Source organism: Rhinopithecus roxellana, chromosome 10 (genome assembly GCF_007565055.1).
Source record: "Rhinopithecus roxellana isolate Shanxi Qingling chromosome 10, ASM756505v1, whole genome shotgun sequence".
Lineage (NCBI taxonomy): Eukaryota > Metazoa > Chordata > Mammalia > Primates > Cercopithecidae > Rhinopithecus > Rhinopithecus roxellana.
This window is the reverse complement of record NC_044558.1, coordinates 98,579,627-98,600,259: the sequence shown is the minus strand read 5'-3', so window position 1 is coordinate 98,600,259 and position 20,633 is coordinate 98,579,627. Positions and strand designations below refer to the sequence as shown.

The following is a 20,633-nucleotide window of genomic DNA, read 5'->3' as shown; positions in this document are numbered from 1 at the left end:
TTGTATTTTTCTGAAACAAGGTCTCACTCTGTTGCCCAGGCTAGAATGCAGTGGCATGATCCTGGCTCACTATAGCTTCCACCTTCCAGGTTCAAGCAATCCTCCTCCTCAGCCTCCTGAGTAACTGGGACTATAGACATGCACCACCATGCCCAGCTATTTTAATTTTTTTTTTTTTTTTTTTTTTTTTTTTTTTTTTTTTTTTTTGTAGAAACAGGATTTCACTGTGTTGCTCAGGCTGGCGTCAAACCCCTGGGCTCAAAAGATCCTCTTGCCTTGGCCTCCCAAAGCAGCTTTTTAGGAGTAACACCTGGGATTACAGGTGTGAGCCACTGTACCTGGCCTCACCTGGCTTTTTGAAAAATAAAAAATACCTTCTTTTCATATTTCTGACTACACATACATCAGAGAAAATTAGAGCATTCACATAAGCGATGAAAGGAAGATGTAACTGACCCATCCTCCCACCATCTAGAGCTAAACACTACCAACAACTTGATGTATTATAGCCTTTCCCAATGTTCTCATGCATTTACGTTTTTTCCTTACAAAATAGAATCATATTGTACATAACGGTCAGTGTCTGCTTTTTTCGTTTGTCAGATTATGAATGTCCTTACATGTCATGGCACACTCTTTGACAGCATCATTTAAAATGGTTGCATGATGTTTTGTGGTCAATTCTGTAATACTGGACATTTAGTTGTTTCTCATTGTTCAGTTCTATAAACAGTCTGGGGTAAATTATTCTGCAACGTAACTTTTCGTATACGATTCATGATATTCTGAGGATAAATTCCTAAATGTGGAATTGCTGGATTTGATCAGCCAGTTCATAAAAGGCTTTCAGATTGCCCTCCAGAAAGGTTGCAGTGACAACCATTGAGGTTTGAGAGGACCTGATAAATAATACCTCCTTTTTCTATACTAGTTCTGATATAGCTGATGTAGACAGGGGGCAGGTCAGGGAGTTAGAGATGGAAATGTTGCTTTTATTACTAATACAGGCTGCTTTGTAGAACATGGCTGTTCTACATGGCTGATCGAAGGTTTGTGTCCCACCCCACCACCTCAACTCGTGTGTTGAATTTTCCCCCATGTGAGAGTATCAGGAGGTGCGGCCTTTGGGAGGTGAATTGGTCATGAGGGTGGAATCCTCATGAATGGGATTAGTGCCCTTATAAAAAAAGAGACCCCAGAGAGCTCACTTGCCCCTTCCAACATGTTAGGACATAATGAGAATACCACTGTCTGTGAATCAGAAAAGCAGCCCTCATTAGACATTGACTCTGCTGGCACCTTGATCTTGGATGATCCCAGCCTCCAGAACTGTGAAAAAGAAATGTTTGTCGTTTGAGCTACTCAGTCTATCATATTTTGTTACAGCAACCCAAACAGACTAAGAGTGGCTTAGTGGTATAGCCACAGTTGGTTTCCTGATACTGAACCCTGCAATGAAGCAGGTGTAAGTACTTACTCATGGGCTGTGCTAGGAAACAGTAGACCTCAACCTGGAACTATGGTAATGCTGGAGTTCAGCAGAATGCTTGCTTTCTGCTGGTAGCTGGCTCCCAAAGAGGGTGAGTGGATGAGCTCAGCTATGCCTGCCAGCTTCTCTTCCCAAACTCATTAACCAGATGAGGCCTTCCACCTCCCCAGGGAAGACATAAGGGGGTAATGCCAGGAATATCATACAAATGGATGTCCCTCTACGTGGCAGGAAACATCAGGAGAGGAGAATACTGTTCTCTAATAATAACAACACAAATGATAGACCCAGTGTAGTGCCTCACACCTGTAATCCCAGCACTTTGGGAGGCCAAGGTGGGGGGATTGCTTGAGGCCAGGAGTTTGAGACCAGCCTGGGCAACATAGTGAGACCCAGTCTTTAAAAAATATTTAAAAATTAGTCTGGCATGTTGGCACATGCCTGTAGTCACAGCTACTTGGGAGTCTGAGGTGGGAGGATTGTTGGAGCCCAGGAGTTTGAGGCTACAGTGAACTGTGATCATGCCACTGCTCTCCAGCCTGGGTAACAAAACAAACCCTGTCTAAAAAAAAAATAGCTAATTTGTACTGAGCACTATGCTAGACATTTTTCATACATCTTTTCTTCTGATTCTTCTAACAATGAGATGGATATTCTGTCCATTTCCATTTTGTAGATGAGGAAACTGAGGGTTAGAGAATTAAGGATCCTGTCCTAATTCACCTCGCTAGTACGTGGGGGACCTGAGATTTGAATCCAGGTGGTCTGACTCCAGAGATCACTCAGCCATTATAAAGCTGCCCCCCCTCCCCCACATCAGCATCACCAGACTTTTGAAAGGGTGATAACCCTTAAACTTAGAGGAAGATCCAGCTAAAAGGCCAGACTGCCAGCTTGTCATTGTCCCCAGGTTGAAATGGCATGCCCCTCACCGCATTGGGGCAGGCCTTCTGCCCAGCCTTGTTCCCATGAAATTCATTAATTGCTTTTGAAAGAACCAGTTCCCCATGTGTTCTAAATTGCCATGAGCAGCAATTTTGATGGACTGCACACAACAGAGGACTTTGACAAGTGTCCTTGCTTCTTGGAGAACTAAGAGAGACACACTTGAGTTCACAAAGTGAGGTTTCTCATGATTCCATTTTGACTTAAGGATTGCAGTGCCTCATTAAGGATCTAATTTAATTTAGGGAGAAAACAATGAATCTGTTAAAGAAATAATTTTTGATTAGAAAGAAAACATATAATTTGGGAGGGGAGGATGAGAACACTAATTAAACTTTTAATTGTGTCTGTTGCCCTTTAGCGTGTAAACTAAGAAATTGAATAAAGAAAGAGAAACTGAGTTTTTCTTTAAGCATTTTTCCATTGTTCTAGGCAATTCCCCAAAGAGCAGCCAGCTCTGTTGTAACCCATTTTTAGTTTTAATTGCCATATAAGCTGAAACTAGGCTGTTTTTTTTTCCTTTTTTGTTTAAAGCAAGAAATTTTGGTATTTTTAAAATTACATGTTGTGATAATTTTCTTATTCTGTAAAGACTGGCTAAGGTATACTAAGAAATTGGTAGATCTACATATTCATGCATTAGTATATCTGATTGGTAAAAAGGTGGGTGAGGAAATATAGAATACTGATTAAGTTTGTGGATTCTGGAGTCCTAACTCTTGAGACTCACAGTTGACTGTACCCTCTAGCTATATGATCTTAGGCAAGTTACCCAACTCTTCTTTGCTTTAGTTTCTTTTCTGCAAAGTGGGGATAACAACAGCGCATCCAGCATAGAGTTATTGTGAGGATTTTGTCAGGATAAGCTGGGTTATGCTGCAGTAATAGACAAATCCCAAATCTCAGAGGTTGAATGCAACTAATGTGTATTTGTCACTCATGCGGATTCCTTTGAAGGACCAGTGACCCCAGAGCAGTTACCCTCCATGTATTGGCTTGACATACTCCCTGCTGCATCAATTTTACAGCCCCTTCATATCAACATGCTTCCATTCTTGCTGCAAAAGGGAAGATAGATTATGGAGAATTATTTACTGGCTCTCAAAGACTTTTTTTTTTTTTTTTTAAATGAGATGGTGTCTCGCTCTGTTGCCCAGGCTAGAGTGCAGTGGTGTGATCTCAGCTCACTGCAACCTCTGCCTCCCTTGTTCAAGCGATTCTCTTGCCTCATCCTCCTGAGTAGCTGGGACTACAGGGCACACACCACCATGCCCGGCTAATTTTTATGTTTTTAGTAGAGACGGGGTTTTACCATATTGGTCAAGTTGATCTTGAACTCCTGACCTCAGGTGATCCACCCACCTCAGCCTCCCAAAGTGCTGGGATTACAGGTGTGAGCCACCACTCCTGGCCTTGGCTCTCAAAGACTTCTGATGACAGTGATACAAATCACAAACCACAAATCACTGTTTGTACTTCATTGGCCAAAGCAGGTTGTGGTGCATGAATCTGTGTTGATGGAAAGGGCCCAGAAGCAGAGGGATACTAGGAATATTGGTGAGCAGCAGTATGTCTGTCACCATATGTCTAGTGCTTATTTGAAAGACTGCATGGCACGCAGTATGTGTAAGTGTAAGCTATTGTTGCCGAATGCTGGCACTGCCAAAGTATTATTTTAAATTTTATTAAAGCTGGTTATTCTTCTTTTGAAGATTTGATCTAAGGAATAACTTCCACACAAGCAAAGAGGCCAAATGGAGTCCCCTGGGAGGTAGTAGGTGTTGCACTCTGTCACAGGGGTTGCTGCAGTACTCTGCACATAGTACATAGCACACGTTTGGGAGGTAGCATTGGCAGTGTTTGAGAATATGGACTTAGAGTCAGACAGCCTTGAGTTTGAATTCCAGAGCTAACACCTACTGAATGTATGGCCTTAACCAGGTTATTTAACCTTTCTTAGACTCAGTGACTTCACAGTTAAAGTGGTTGTAGCAGTACCCACATCACAGGGTTGCTGTGATAAATAAGATAATAGATAGAGAGTGTTTGCAGAACCTGATACAAAGTTGAGTGTTCATGGATAGTAATTGTTATTTGTGTTATGATGATGATGATGATGATGATGATGATGATGAGCAAACTTTTCTGAACCCTCAACTTGATCATCTGTAAAATGAATAATAGTTACTTTTTAGAGTTTTTGGGGGTATGAGGGAAATCACATATACAGACACAATACACACAGTAGACACAAAAAATAGGTGTTTTCCTTTTTTCTGTACCAACTTCATAATGATGTCAGATTTTAATCCTAACCCAGCTGTACTAGATTATTTGGGTATCTTCTTCAGCTCTTCCCTGCCTCCCAAGTTGTGGAGGGTTGAATGAGCTGAGACAAGCACCTACCAATGTGGGTATGTAGGGGCTGTGCAGTAAATGTCATTTGCTATGACCCCCAACCTGTCCCACCATGTTCTTTCCTTCCTAAAGTGCCATTTTCATGATGGGATGGAATTTTAGGGGCCAGGGAGGAGATGTGCTGTGACATCGGATAGGTCCAGCTTGGCACTGCACAGATCCTAACAGACAACTGCAATGCAGTGAATGACCCTACCTGCTGCAGTGAGTGATGCCACCTAGGCAACTGACCCACCAGAAAGTGAAAAGTTAGACTTTATTCACAGCTGGGTAGCATTCATGGAATTTGACAGCCTCTAAAGGAATGCTAGTTGCCAGAAACTACCTCACACTGGGATCCACCAACAGTTGGCTTCGATGGGGGGCACCCCTGGGAGCTGATGAAACCCAGATAAGGGATAACATATCCTGAGAACACATCACACATCCCTGATAGCATCACTGCCATGAGCACCTTTCAGGCCACAGTCACTGTTCTAGAAGGCTGCTGAGAATGTGCCACCTTCTCTTGGAAGCCTTCCCTACCCTGCCACACCCTGCCTTCCCAGCTGGTTGGCCCCTTTTTGTTTTGTGCCTCTTTGAACGTTTTATCCGCGTCTTTCAGTGCTTGGCACCCTAAGCACCAGCACACAGTAGGCAGTTCACAGATGACTGTTGATTGAGTAATTAAGAGAGGAAGTCAGGGACCTTGAAAACAACTACTTTCCAGAGAAAGCATCATACATAAGGTCTCTGGATATAATTATTCTTCTGAGAATAGAAGAGTGAACATTTTCCTCCTCTTCTAAAGCCTTCAAAAGGAAAAAAAAAAAAAAAAAAGTGGGGGGAGGGGAGAAGAGAGTAAAAAAGAAAAAACCTAACACCAGGAGACAACTCTGGAGAATACCATTTGAGGCTGCAGGAAAAGTTCAGGCTTAGGAGAAAAGATTGATTAGTCATGTCTGCTGGGGAGTGGGCTAGGAGGAGGGCAGCATGTAGGCTTGAGAGCTGCCATCTCTCTTCAACCCTTGACTAGCGACCAAATTAGTGAAAATCCAGCTTTAAGAGTGAAGCATGGTTTTTCTTCAGCCTCTAATTGGGATATTTAGCAAATATGGTTTACTATTAAAATGAAAATGGGGTGGAAAATATACAATTTTATAATCCACATTGAGTTTATATTGGCACCCTATCAACAGAAAATACATATTTTTTAATGTGTGAGAAGGAAAGTGACTCCTTTCATCTGAATTACTGATTATTCTTTCTGGAAAGGATCCCACGGTATCCTGGGGACAGGAAGGAAGGACATTGCAAACTCAGGCTGCCAGAAGCACTCCACTGAGAGCCTTGCATCACTTCCTGCAGGTGAGGCTCAAGCAGAGCTTGTAGGGTTCCCCACTTGGCCGTGACAGTTGACCATTTGTTCTCTGCTGAGATCCTGTCAGGCAGCTGGAGCATAGCCCCCAACCATTCCCCAAATAGTTGGGACACAGGTGATTTGCTTAGATTTTGCCGCAGTTGGTACAGCCCGGTTCTTGTCTCTCCAGACTGCTTGTGGCTTTGTCCTTTGTTGGACGGTGCCTTCCCTCAGATCACAGTGAAGTGGAAGATTGGCAGTAGCTTCTGTGAATGGTATGCACCTGTACCTTCATACCAAGGGGGTGGTAACCATAGAGGCTGTGAAGTGAAAACACATCCAAGTTGATTAAAATTTGGTGAGGAAAAGGAAATTCTGTGCTTATAGAAGACTGATTGGCATGGAGAGTTTAAAATGCATACTGAAGTCAACCAAGAAAATGATTTACACCTTTTCCTCTTTCCTTTTTGTTTTGGATCTTGGATACAATAGAGGGTTGAATTATTCATACTCAGAAGTTCACGGACATTTTATCATCATGCAAGGGCTCTCTCTCTCATTTTATTAATATTTTATATTTATTTATTTATTTAAGACAGAGTCTCACTCTGTAGCCCAAGCTGGAGTGCAGTGGTGCAATCTTGGCTCACTGCAACCTCTGCCTCCTCCTGGCTCAAACAATTCTTGTGCCTCAGCCTCTGAGTAGCTGGGACTACAGACGAGCACCACCACGCTCGGCCAATTTTTTGTATTTTAGTAGAGACAGGATTTTACCATGTTGCCAGGGTGGTCTCGAACTCCTGGGCTCAGGCAATCTGCCTGCCTTGGCCTTCCTAAGTGCTGGGATTACAGTGGTGAGTCACCGCTCCTGGCCTCTTTCTTTCATTTTAGATCTTCACTTTTTTCTCTTTGTCTATATCTCCACCCCCCTGTAGGTACTCATCCAAGGTGTTTAATATATGCTCTTGGACAGGTACATGTATTTGTAAAACATGTAAAATTGCTTTGTGTGTGTGTGTGTTATTGATTTATAGAAATGATATTGCACGAAGGAGCTTGTTTGGATCTTTCCATTTTCACCCATGTTCTCAAGATCTATCCATGTTGGTTGTAAATCTAGCTTATTGTTTTTAATAGCTGCACAGTTGGTTCAATCAAGATAGGTTAAGTTATGCAGCAGTAATAGCATGAGAATCTTAGCAGCTTAAAATTACGCAGGTTTACTGCTTAGCCATATTACATATCCATCCCGTTGATAAGAGTTTTGCTTTGGAGACTTAGGCTGATGGAGCCTCTGCCATTCAACATGGCAGAGAGAAGAGCAAGTGGCAAATCACACATTGGCTCTTAAAGGTTCTGTCCAGAAGGTGACAAATAGCACACTGATTTTTAAAGCCTGCCCAGAAGTGGCCAAAACAAGTCTCATGGCCATTCTCCACTTCAAAAGCGGTGGGAACTGCAAGCCTACTATGAATCTAAGAGGTGGAAACACTGGAAATATTCGGTGAACTGTGTAATGACTATCACATAGTAGGCACCCATCATATTTTGCGTCTATCCGTTCTTTAGTGATGGGCAACTAGTTGCTTCCAATTCCCCACTACCCTGAACAATAATGTTGTCATGAATCTCCTTTCACTTGTTCCCATATGGACCCCGTGCAAGTATCTATACTCAGGAGTGGGTTGGTTGGGTCACAAGGTTCATACGAACTTGGTTTCGATAATCAGTACTAGGTGAGTCTCTGGAACTACTATGCCAGTCCAGTGGTGCGGAGGGGTTCCCATTTACCCATATCCTGTTTAACAATCAATATTACTCAACATTGTAATTTTGCAAATCTGTTGAGTATAATGTGGAATCTCGTTGCTTTCATTTTCATTTATCTTATTACTAATGAATTTGAGCATCTTTTCATCTGCCTGTTGACTATTCTGGTTTCCACTTCTGTGACCTGCCTATTCATATCTACAGACCATTTTTCTATTGCATTTCCTTTCTTTCCCCATTGATTTATAGGAGTTACATATGTAGTTAGATGTTAATTCTTTGTTGTGTTTAGACATTGTAAATATCACTTTCCACTCTGCCACCTCTCTGTTAACTTTCTCCACAGTGTCTTTTGTTGAACAGAAGCCCTAATTTTGATGTAATCAAATCTACCAACTTTTTTTTCTTTTTTCTTTTTGCTTTGTGCCTTGAGGATTTTATTTAAGAGGACCTTCCATGCCCTAAGTTCACAAAGGTATTGTTTCACTTTCTTCTGTTAGCTTTGTAATTTTCCTTTCACATTTAGGTTTTTTATCCACTTAGAGTCTACTTTTATATATTGTGTTTGAGAGGGATCCAAATTCATTTAGCGAGCCAGTTTTCTCGACATTATAGAACCATTCCTTTCCCCATTGAGATGAGATGCAACCTTTATTATAAATCAGGTTCAAACATTTTTTGTTTTTTCTTTTTGAGACAGTCTTGCTCTTGTCACCTAGGCTGGAGTGAATAGTGTGATCTCAGCTCACTGCAACCTCCACCTCCCGGGTTCAAGCGATTCTTCTGCCCCAGCCTCCCAGGTAGCTGGGATTACAGGCACCTGCCACCACACCCAGCTACTTTTTTGTATTTTTAATAGAGACGGGGTTTCACCATGTTGGTCAGGCTGGTCTCGAACTCCTGACCTAAGGCGATCCACCCACCTTGCCCTCCCAAAGTGCTGGGATTGTAGGCATGATAGGCATGAGCCACCGTACTCAGCCCAAACATGTTTTTCTTTTTTCCCTGAGCTTTTATTCTCTTCTGAGCTCTCTGCACCTTATTGTTCAAGAAATAAAACAGAATGAGTTTTGTTTGGCAGAATTTGTCTGGTGTGTTCTGAGTAGGGGAGCCTTGATGATTTCCTGTAATGCTGGGAGGTGGTGAGGCATAATGAAACTAATGTGAAACTTGGGGTCAGAGGAACCCAGGCTTGGTCCTGGCTCCACCACTTATAGCCACGTGAACTTGAACGACTTCCTCAACCTCCCTGAGCCTCCGTTTCTACATCTATTAAACAGGGATGATGATATGTATCTCCTAGGAATTCTGTGAGAGTTAAATGCTAGAATATATGTAAAAGCATAGCTTTCAGTAAACGTTATTTTCCCTTTGATCATTGTCACCAGACAATAATAACTCTAACAGTAAGTGGTTTTCCCCAGGCATCACCAAGACAGGTATACATTGGGAACACATTATTCCTGATCCCCCAAATGTCACTGCCTCTTGTTCTCACCTGCTAATGGATGACTTCTCCTCAGTTCTTTCTGTGTATCCCCATGGTGGCCCATGTGGGCTCATGGAAGCTTCCCATTGGCCTTCCCACCAATGGGCACACTTCCATTGGCACTGCAGAGGTCTCCAGGGACACACACTTTCTCCTCTTCCAAAGTCAGCCAATCAGCCCCACAGGCTTGGAGACAAAGGTAGATGTAGATGCTTGGCCAGGAATGTTGGACAAGTCCTCAGAGTGCGGCTCTTGCCTGGGCATTTCTTCACATGGGCTTTAGGAACACAGTATTTCTGCCTGGCTCCCCTACCTCTCTCAGCCCTTTCCCCTGAAAAAATAGAGATAAAATCAAGACAAAGCATGGTCTCTGTGTCACAGGCTTGAGGGAAGCATGGGAAGTGTTGCAGCCGTGCTCTGGGCTGCGTGGCCTGGTGGGGCTGCTGAGCGTGTGCTGCTGGAAATAGTTTGGTTGAAAGGCCATGCAAAGCCAGCTCTGTGAAGGTGCTTCTTTGGCTGCCTTTCAAAAAAGGGATTTTTTTTTTTTACACTTTTGTGACTTAAGCTTTTGATCCCTTGGTTGTGGCTCTGTGCTGATACCTTTGCTGAGCCTTGAAGGGCTGTCAGGCTAGGCAGGAGGATCCAAAAGTTCTTTTCGACCCAGCACACTGGCCAAGAAAGGCTATCACCTTCCAAGAAGGGTGACCACCTCCTCCTATATGGCAGCCCTCAGAGGGCATTTATCTCAGCGGGCATTGGCCTGACCCACCCCACTTCTCCTCCTCCCTTTGGATTGTGTTTTGAACTACTGCTGGCATAGCCGATCAGAACACTCTTCCCTTCCCCCCAACCTTATGATATTAATAAAGTGATTTCATTCCTCTCTGGATCCTGGGACCTGTGTGTAGGCTCTGGCTTGATTCCAGCTTGAGTAGCAAGCAGGGAGATCATTCTGCAACTGTGCTGTGTCAGAATGAGACTAAATCCCATCTCTATGTTGCTTCTGCCAGGCTGACGGATTGGAGAGAAAGGAGATTTAGAAAATCTGCCCCAAACCTGTTGCTAAACATCCTCACACTGTCTGTCTAGTCCCTGGAATGGAAGGATTTGACTGGCAAATCTCATTCTAGGATGAGACTAAGCTGCTGTCCTGCCAGGCTCCTATGAAGCTTTAGGGGAGAAGTATGGAGATGGGTTGGGGAGGGGCTCTCAGTCCAGATGCCCAGAGCTGGGCCCCGTTTCAGAGCCAGTTGCCCTCCAATTTTAAGCAGTAAAGTCTGGCCTAGTCTTTTGTAGTTATTCCTTTACTAGCAGAGGATTCTTTGCTTTTCTCTCTCATTTCTTAAATACTCCTGGAGTTAAGGAGGTAAATAAATGTATGCTCAAGATAGATTATGAAATTGAGTTTTTTACTCCTCCTCCATTTCCATCTTAATAGTGCAGTATACTTGCTATATTTTTGTGTTAAACGTTAAGAGGAAGGCCATAATTTACTCTTCAAGCTCCATTTCCACTTATTTGATCTCCATTTCAGCTTGGATGGCAAAAATACTTGGTACTTCTGCCACTGGGGTTCTGTGATCATGGCAGACATAAGTAATTGAGCACAGCACTTTTTCTGACTGAGCTCAGATGGGACTTCAGGATCCTTCTCAACACAGTTCTAGGCAGCTGCTACTCATGAGAATCAGCATGTGAGACGTAAGCTGTTTGCTCTCCTGCCCTGTAGGTACTCATCCGGTCTTCTTCATAGTTCTTTATTCATTCTATTTGGTACTTTGTACCTTATATGACAAAGTATCTTCACTTTGTAATATAAGATATAGTGAAGACCTATATATGAAAAAGTGAAGATATATTTTCTGTAAGTTGCTTCAGAGAAGAATCTGTGTTTGATTTACTTTTGCATCATCCCAATTCTGCCCTGTTGTCATCTTTAATACCTATTTGTTGGATCAATGAATGAATATATCTTCTCATTAAGGCTAAGAGGACAGTGTTGAAATTGTACGCAGGACCAGCGTTAGGTCTTGCACCTCCTTCCCCAGAGACACATGAAGGAAAGCCAAGCAATAATTACAGAATACAAGAACATAAGCTGACAGTACATTTAAGCCCATTTCCTGCCCCAAACCGGAGCAAAGCGGGGATAGTTCATCTCATGTAAATTTCATAATACAGGAAACTGCCTCCCCTGAGCCAAAATTCAATTCAACTTGGCGTCTTTCTCAGCTTAGTTCCAGCAAGTGTATGGCACTGAGAGGTAGGATAGAGCCTGCATCCTCAAGGAGTGTATTACCAAGAGGGCCATAAGGTGTCCACATGACTAAATCAGCATAATAACCCCCTGACATCCTCTATAACCATTTGCCTCTGTGTTCACTGAGCTCAGCCGCGTGGACTTCCTGCCACACTTGAGGATACACTCACCCCAGGGCCTCTGTCTATCATGCCTGGCAGCCACAGCTTCACCCCCTTGCTTCCCTCCGGGCTCTTCTCAAATGTCCCCTATGTCCCTGATGACCCCATCATTCTCTTTCCTCCTTTTCTTACTTTATTTTTTGTAGCACTTTAACCAGTGGACCTGTAGACATTGACTTATTATAGTCTTTGTTCATCATCTGTCTCCTGTTCTGAGATGTGAGCTGCAGGGACATTGCCTCTTTGGCACATTGCTGTCTCCCCAGTGCCGGGAGCAGGGTTTATCAGCCTCAGCACCATTGGTATTTTGGCCCAGACAATTCTTTGTTGTGAGGGGCTGTCCTGTGCATGGTAAGATGTTAAGCAGCATCCCTGGCCTCTACCCAGTAGTAGCCAGTAACACCCCCCTCTTCTCAAAAAGAATGCCTCCAGACATTGCTAAATGTCCCCTGGGGGAGAGGCAAAATCACCTCTGGTTGAGAACCACTGGCCTAGAACAACATTGGCACCTAGCAAGCACAAATATGTGTTGGGAGAATGAATGAACTCCGCATTGGTTGATGGTGCTCCTACTGTGTGCTAAGCACAGGTTTTCTCCCACTTACTGTTGCATCTGTGTGCATAGATGGAGCAGTTCTCATCTACACTTCCTCAAAGGCTGTTCCTAAATGTTTCCGCTGGGTAGTGCCTGTAGGAAAATATATGAGAAGATTCAGGGCCCATAAGCAGGGAAGCCATTAGCTTGAACCGGTCTTCCTCTGCCTTGGCCCAGAAAGCAGATACTCCCCTGGGGTTCACTTTATGTATATAAAGCATCACTTTCCTTTGAGGAAGTGGGGTGATTGTGAGGTTTAGAGATAATATCCATAAAGCATCTAAAACAGTTCCAGACACACAGTAGATGCTTAATAAATGGCAGCTGTGATATTATGCAGAGGCCTTAACCTGACCCCTGCTTGCCTTTCCAGCGTATTCATCCCACATTCCCATCTCCAAGCTCCTCTATCTTATAGATAAAGCAACTGAAATTGAGTCAGCTGGAGGAATGTGCCCAACGTCACACAGTTAGGAAGTGATGGAGCCGGACCCTGGAGCCCAGGTGTCTGGGCTGTGGGACCCTGCACTTTCTCTTCCATGGAGAGAGGGATGGCCCCGTAACTCAGCATCCTGCACTTTCCCCAGCCTGGCACCTTCCATTCATGCTCAGTAAATACTTGTAGGGGAACTGAATGCAGAGCCCAGCAAATAAAAGTCAGACAGGATCAGTGCTGGAGTGGATTCCGTGCAGACAGTTCAGGACACGTGGGAGGTGGAGAGGACTTTCCAGTGGAATTGTTAGTGTGTCTCCTGGGCAGAGGCCTGGGTGAGCCCTCCCAGGGTGAGCCCACCGAGTCTCCATGGTGGGAGGGCTCTGGAATCTTCAGTTCTGTACCTGCAGAGGGAGTGGGCAGGGAAGGGGGCTGAGGGTAGCTGCAGCCTCCCCTCTGTCTGCCTTAGTGCCCTGTACCCTCCTCCTGCCTGGTCAGAGCACTTCTTTGTTCTCCCCTCTGCTCTGTTTTCCAAATCGGAGGCTTTGAGGTCTGCTGGGTCCTTTCCTTTTTCTACTTCCTACATCTTACAGCCCCTACCTGACTTTGCAACAGACACAGTTCCGGCTTCAGAACTGCCCTAGTTGTCTAACCTACATTTCCCATTTCCTGCTGGGCAGGATCTCTCACCTGCCCTTCGAGGCTGGGTTTGAGGCCGGCTCACTTCTGTCTCCCCGTGTCCCCCTCCCAGGCTGGGACCCTCCTACACCAAGTTCAAAGTTGGCTTTTCAAATCTTTGCACTTTGCGGCCAGGGGAGGCCCTTTTCCTGAGTGCTTTCATCCTTCCTGGCCTTTTCAAAGTGAGCTCCGTAGCACCACCCAATCCGCTGGGACCAGGATTCTTGGCTGCCCTGCTGAAAGTCATGCTTTATATACATAAAGTGAACCCCAGGGGAGCGTTTGCTTTCTGGGCTCGGGCAGAGGAAGATGGCTTCAAGCTAGTGGCTTCTCTGCTTATGGGCCCTGAATCTTCTCATATTTTTTCCTACAGGCACCACCCAGCTGAAACATTTAGGAACAGCCTTTGAGGAAGCCTGTGTTGGTAGGGACATCTGAGAGTGTTGATGAATGCCAACGGCTCTGATGGAAAAAAATCAGCTAATCAAAAAACCATTTAGGAGTAGCTTTCTTCTACAGTGAATAATTTGATCTTTCCTGATGCTCTGGTACCCAAACTCACCTGAGATCTTTGACTGTTTTCTCTCTTGGGCCCTGAATGAATGCTTTGGGATGGAGGAAGTAGCTGGCTTTGGAGAAAGGTTAAGTCTCGTTGGCTTCCTCTGGTCACGTGACACACAGAGAACCCATTTAGCAAGCAGATTCCTGGACTGAGGAACCTCCCTGAAATGGAAACACTAAGCCGTTAAGTGTTAGGGGTTCCCTTTAAAATAACAGTAGTGGCTGGGTGCCGTGGCTCACGTCTGTAATCCCAGCACTTTGGGAGGCTGAGGTAGGAGGATCACTTGAGCCCGTAAGTTTGAGACCAGCCTGGGCAACATGGCGACACCTTGTCTCTACTAAAAATACAAAAAACTAGCTGGGTGTGGTGACATGTGCCTGTGATCCTGGCTACCCAGGAGGCTGAGGTGACAGTGAGAGGTGACAACATGCTAGCAGCCCTCACTATGGACACGTCCTTGGCCTCGGGGTCCACTCTGGCAGCGCTTTGAGGACCCCTGCAGCCTGCCATGGCACTTTGGGAGCCCCTCTCTAGGCTGTCCGAGGCCGGAGCCCCTCCCTCTGCTTGCGGGGAGGTGTGGAGGGAGAGAAGCGAGTGGGAACTGGAGCTGCCCGCGGCACTCACAGTCCAGCGTGAGTTCCGGCGGGTGCGGATGCGGATGCGGGCTTGCCGGGCCTAGCACTCAGAGCAGCCGGCCGCCGGCACCGGCCCAGGGCAGTGAGGGGCTTAGCACCCGCGTCAGCAGCTGCAGTGGTGCGCCGGGTCCCCCAGCAGTGCCGGTCCGCTGGGGCTGTGCTTGAGTTCTCGCCGGGCCTCAGCTGCCTCACCGCGGGAAAGGGCTCGGGACCTGCAGCCCCCCCATGCCCAAAACCCCGCCGCGGTGGGCTCCCGTGCAGCCGGAGCCTCCACGACGAGCACCGCTCCCTGCTCAGTGGCGCTCTGTCCCATCAACCGACCAAGGGCTGAGGAGTGCGGGTGCACAGCGTGGGACTGGCAAGCAGCTCGGCCTGCAGCCCGGGTGCGGGATCCACTAGGTGAAGCCAGCTGGGCTCCTGAGTCTAGTGGGGACTTGGAGAACGTTTGTGTCTAGCTGAGGGATTGTAAATACACCAATCAGCACTCTGTGTCTAGCTCAGGATTTGTAAATACACCAATCAGTACTCTGTATCTAGCTAACCTAGTGGGGACTTGGATAAATTTTATGTCTAGCTAGAGGATTGTAAATGCATCAATCAGCACCCTGTCAAAATGGTCCAATCAGCTCTCTGTAAAGTGGACCATTCAGCTCTCTGTAAAATGGACCAATCAGCAGGATGTGGGTGGGGCCAGATAAGGGAATAAAAGGGCAACCTGCTCGGGTGGCCTTTAACACTGGTGGAAGCCTTGTGTTTTTGCCCTTTGCGATAAATCTTGCTGCTGCTCACTGTTTGGGTCCACGCTGCGTTTATGAGCTGTAACACTCATCATGAAGGCCTGCAACTTCGCTCCTGAAGCCTGCCAGACCACAAACCCCGCCACCGGGAGGAACAAACAATTCCAGATGGGCCACCTTTAAGAGCTCTAACACTCACTGCAAAGGTCTCCCCCTTCACTCCCATTGGCAAGACCACAAACCCACCAGAAGGAAGAAGCTCCGGACACATCTGAATGTCTGAAGGAGCAAACTCCTGACACACCATCTTTAAGAACTGTAACGCTCACCGCAAGGATCCGCGGCTTCATTCTTGAAGTCAGTGAGACCAAGAACCCACCAATTCCAAACACAAAAGGAGCACCTTAGCCCAGGAGATCAAGGCTGCAGTGAGCCAAGATTGTGCCATTACACTCTAACTTGAAGGACCAGAGTGAGACCTGGTCTCAGAAATCATCATCATCATCAATAAAAATAAATAAAATGACAGCAGAAACAACAGCAACAAAACCAGGGCCGTGTCCTCCCCTTGGGCCAGTGGGGCACCTCCAGGGGAGAAGACCAGGGGCTTGGTGTCCTTCTACCTCTCACTGGCTGTGGAGCCTTTAGCAGGTGGCTCGAAGTCTCTGGGCTCAGGTTCCTGGTATGTAGCACAGTGATGTTCGTTACTTAGCTGCTGGAGGCCAGACCTGGGCCAGATGGTCTCTGAGGTTCCTTACCGCTTCGTTTCTGTGATCCCCTCCCTTCCACCTCCACTGCCATCTTCCCAGCTGGACAATTGTTCTTTATGGACTTCTCTTCCTGCCCTTGGAATCCTATACCCTTCAGCGGTGTCTCCTATTCAAACCTGCAGAGGCTTCCCTCCCATCACCTTGGGAGTTGCATCCAGAGTTCCTGCCTTGACTGAGGCTCTGTACCATCCTGCCTGGGCTGGGCTGCTTTTCCAGCCCACTTCCCTGTGCCCCATCTCTTGTTTGTCACTCTCCAGGCCCAGGGACCTTTTTGCTATCCCTTGAATAAGACCAGCAACTCTCAGCTTCAGCCTTTGCCCTTGTGGTTCCTTCTACCGGGATGGTGTCCCCCCGACAGCCCCATGGCCCCCGTCTTCACTTCTGTCTGGTATTTGCTCACCTCCTGGAAGATGCCACGCCCTCCTCTCCTTCCCTCACCACCCTGCGACCCAGCCATCCCCCTTCTGTCCTCTCGTCTGGCCATATTTTCCTTCACAGGGTGTGTGTTATATATTTGGTTCTTTAGTTTCACTCAACTCCAGGAGGGCCAGGCTTTCTCTGTTTTGTCACCACTGCATCTCTGGTCCCCAGAACTGTTCCCAGCACATAATTGTAGGCCTTGAGTATATATTTGATGAATGGATGAATAAATGAATTTGCATTTATGCTGCAAACTCCTTACTCCATGACTCTGGAATAGGTTGATTTCTCTGAGCTCAAGTTTCTTAACTGAACAATGGGCTTATATTCACTCTAACACCTCACAATGTTGTGTCTGGCTGCAGTTTAGAAGGAAAGCAGACCTGCAGCCATCTATCCACCTTCCAGTAGAACAGATTCCCAGGCCCCTTGCAGCCCTGGCATTGCATGATGCTATGATTCATCTGTGACCCTTGAAAGACCTGCCCTTAAGTCCCGGAGTGCAGTACAGCAGTATAGGTTCTCAGCGGTGAGAAACAAATACTACTGCTGTGGCCCAGAGCAAACAGTTTTCTCCTTCATTCTGAGTTATGTAATGATGATCAGAGCTGCCTTTTATTGAGTGATTACTATATGCCAGCTTCACTTGTTGTTTTATTCAACCCTACAACCCTTGTGTTGAGTGTGCAAGGTGCTCTCAGCAGCCCTGTTCTTCAGGTGAGGGGCCCAGAGGTATAAAGGGCAGATTCTCCATTTGAGCCAGGCCCGTCTGAGTCCAGAGCCTGACATCTCACCACTGCTGTGTGTTTTTCTGCTCTTCAATGAAGAAAAAGAGTCAGTGGCTACTACCTGGACTGTCTTGGACATGGAGATGCACTGCTCAGATACCCCTTCAGGACTGAAGGGCCTCCCCCCACAGCTGAGGGGAGTGCTGCTGGTGCAGCCATCAGCTTTCAGTCCCCTTTGGAAGTTGACTTTGTTTGAGAGAGCTTCTGGGCCAAAGTCTCACCCCTCTCCCTAGGCAGCCCCTGTCCAGGGACTGATTGATGTGGGGATATAAAAGCCCAGCCCCCCTGCACCAATTTAGGACAGTGCTGAAGCGTCATCCTAGCTTGCTAACAACCACTAGAATGGGCTGACGCCTCTGTTGAGACTGCATCACAGTCTAACTTCACCCTTTGTCCAGTTTTGCTTCTCACCCTTCCCTGCCACTGGGGTTGAGCCCAAGAACACTTCCTTGAGAGAGAGAGAGAGAGAGAGAGAGAGAGAGAGAGAGAGAGAGAGAGAGAGACTGTCCCATGTACACTCCTTTTATGCTCATTTCTGTCTCCTCATTTGCTTCTTGGGGACCCCAACTTGCCTCAGGGATGTCTCCCCTGGATCCCTGTGGACTTGTCTTAGGACTTAGAGGACCCCATGTGCTGGAGGTGACCATGTGCTTGGAGGTGACTCTCAATCTAGCTCCTCATTGTGGTTCTGAGTTGTGATGTTTTCTGGTTAGACGAATAACTCTTTGCTGAGCTACTGTAAACACACACCATGGTCATTTTTGGCAAATGCCTGTTGAAGACGGATGCTTTGGGAATGAGAAAGGCAGAAATGAGATTACCATTGCACACAGGCCACACAGCCAAGAGGAAGACCTTGTTTTGGGAAGGCAGTGGGATGTGGCCAAATGTAATAAAGGCAGTAGGATGTGGCCAAATCATGTTTGAATCTGGGTGCCTCAATGACAGCTCCATTCTGGACTTGTTTTAATCCCCTCATAGTTTCCAGAAGAACCACAACACACACTTGATGCTCAAGAAGTGTGGGAAGAAGATAAATGAATCAGCAGGTAGGAAGTAAAAGGGAACCAAGCAAAGGGAAAAAGTGGGAAACATAATCTCATCATAGACTTCAGGAGAGCAAGCCATGTGTAAATTTCACAAACACCAGTGGAGTGCTCCCTTTGTGCAAAGCCAATGCCAAGGGCTGGAATATTAGATGATTCAGCCATGGTCCCTGTCCAGAAAACACTTGTGACTCAACCTTGGGCATGTCCCTTAACCACTTTCTTTGGCTTGGCTATAGGCAGACATGGTCTCTTAACCTCAAGTCACTTAAATATTGGGGGATAATGGGTTTGCTTCCTCTTGGCATCTTCTCTGCTCATCCCCTTACTTTGCACATCATTTGGCAATGACTGCACCACTGCCACCACAAATTGCTATTAATTGTTGAGCACTCACCATATGCCAGGACCTGCACTTAAAGCAATTTGTGTATGTGTACACTATGGTATTTCATCCTTATAACAACTCTATAAGGCAGATACTGTCCTATTTTATAGATGAGGATCTGAGGCTCTGGGAGCATAGATAATTTGTCCGTGGTCTTGTAGCAAGTAAGTAGGGGAGCTAGGGCTGTCCAACAATGCGCCCCCTCCTCTTAGTCCCCCTCCACCTGGAGAAGCCCACCTGTTCATATTTTTGGCTCCCACCTTGTCCCCTTACAGGCCCTCATTTCCCTTGAGCTGTCTGGTTCTGCCTCTACACACTGGCTTGCCTTCCCTTTCTCCCTTATCACAACCCGTCCTGACTGTTCATACCCAAACCTACAACTGTGCTGGCTCCCTCTGTCTTTGGGAATAAGAATGGATCTCCTGTCATTTGTGAAAACGTCCCCTGATGGGTCTTTGGCTGCATGCCATGCCCTGCGGACAAGCATTGGGGTTCCCCAGGAGGCTGTAAAATAGGAGTCACTGGGATTCTGCCTGCATCTGATGTGAGAGCCGCTCCTGCCTTTGTAGCACAGAGTAGCAGATGATGCCAGAAGGAATTTAAGAAGCTTGATTTTTGGTCACAGCAGTAGGCAGTGTGGGGTAGTGGTTAAGCACCACAGCCATCAAAGTTGATATCCTGGACTTACCATGTACCTGCTGAATGACCTTATGCAATTTACTGAACCTCTCTGAACCTCCCTTTGCCCTTCTATATAATTGGGATAATAGTGAACTCCCATAGAATTGCTGGAAAAGTAGGTGAGACATTGCATTTAAAGCACTCATTGCTCCACCTGGTGCAGAGTAAGGGCTCCATAAATGGTCATGGTTGTTGGCATTGCTCTTGGTGTTAGCAGACCAGTTGATATGGTTTGTCTGTGTCCCCACCCAAATCTCATCTTGAATTGTAGCTCCCATAATCCCCACATGTCATGGGAGGGAACTAGTGGAAGGTAATTGAATCATGGGGGTGGGTTTTTCTTGTGCTGTTCTTGTGATAGAGAAGAAGTCTCATGAGATCTGAATGGTTTTATAAAGGGCAGTTCCCCTGCACACACTGTCTTGTCTGCCACCATGTAAGACATGCCTTTGCTCCTCCTTCACCTTCCGCCATGATTGTGAGGCCTCCCTAGCCATGTGGAACTGTGAATCCATTAAACCTCCTTTTCTTTATAAATTACGTAGTCTTGGGTGTTTCTTCATAGCTGTATGAAAATAGACCAATACACCGGCTACAAATTGAATATCCCCCACATCCCATCCTCTCTCATTCCTTTTCTTCCTTCCTCAAGTTTAATCATTACCCACTACCAGCAAAGCCTAGTGCTGGGACAGTTGGAAACAGATTGATGACAAAGACTGACTCAGCCCTGAGGAGCTTACAGAGCCCTCCAGAAGAACAAGGGTCAGTCGGACAAGCTGCCAGGAAGCCTTCGCTTTCAATCTCAGCTCCACTCCTTGCTCCATGTCTCTGAAACAGGTTGATTTATCTGGGCTCAAGTTCCTTAACTGAACAATGAGCTTATATTCACCATAACACCTCACAGTGTTGTGTCTGGCTGCAGTTCATAAGGAAAGCGGACCTGCAGCCATCTATCCACCTTCTAGAAGAACAGATTCTCAGGCCCCTTGCAGCCCTGGCATTGCACGATGCTGTGATTCATCTGTG

General features: G+C 46.2%; 1 protein-coding gene and 1 non-coding gene across 2 annotated transcripts in view; both read left to right on the top strand.

Annotated features, from left to right (window-relative positions):
• Window positions 1-20,633, top strand: part of BTBD11 (BTB domain containing 11) — a 366,318-nt gene that overhangs the window by 42,628 nt on the left and 303,057 nt on the right. The window lies entirely within an intron of this gene.
• On the top strand, window positions 13,970-14,052 carry LOC115900186. Its single transcript, XR_004059856.1, has one exon. It is a non-coding gene; the product is annotated as a small nucleolar RNA SNORD74 (small nucleolar RNA).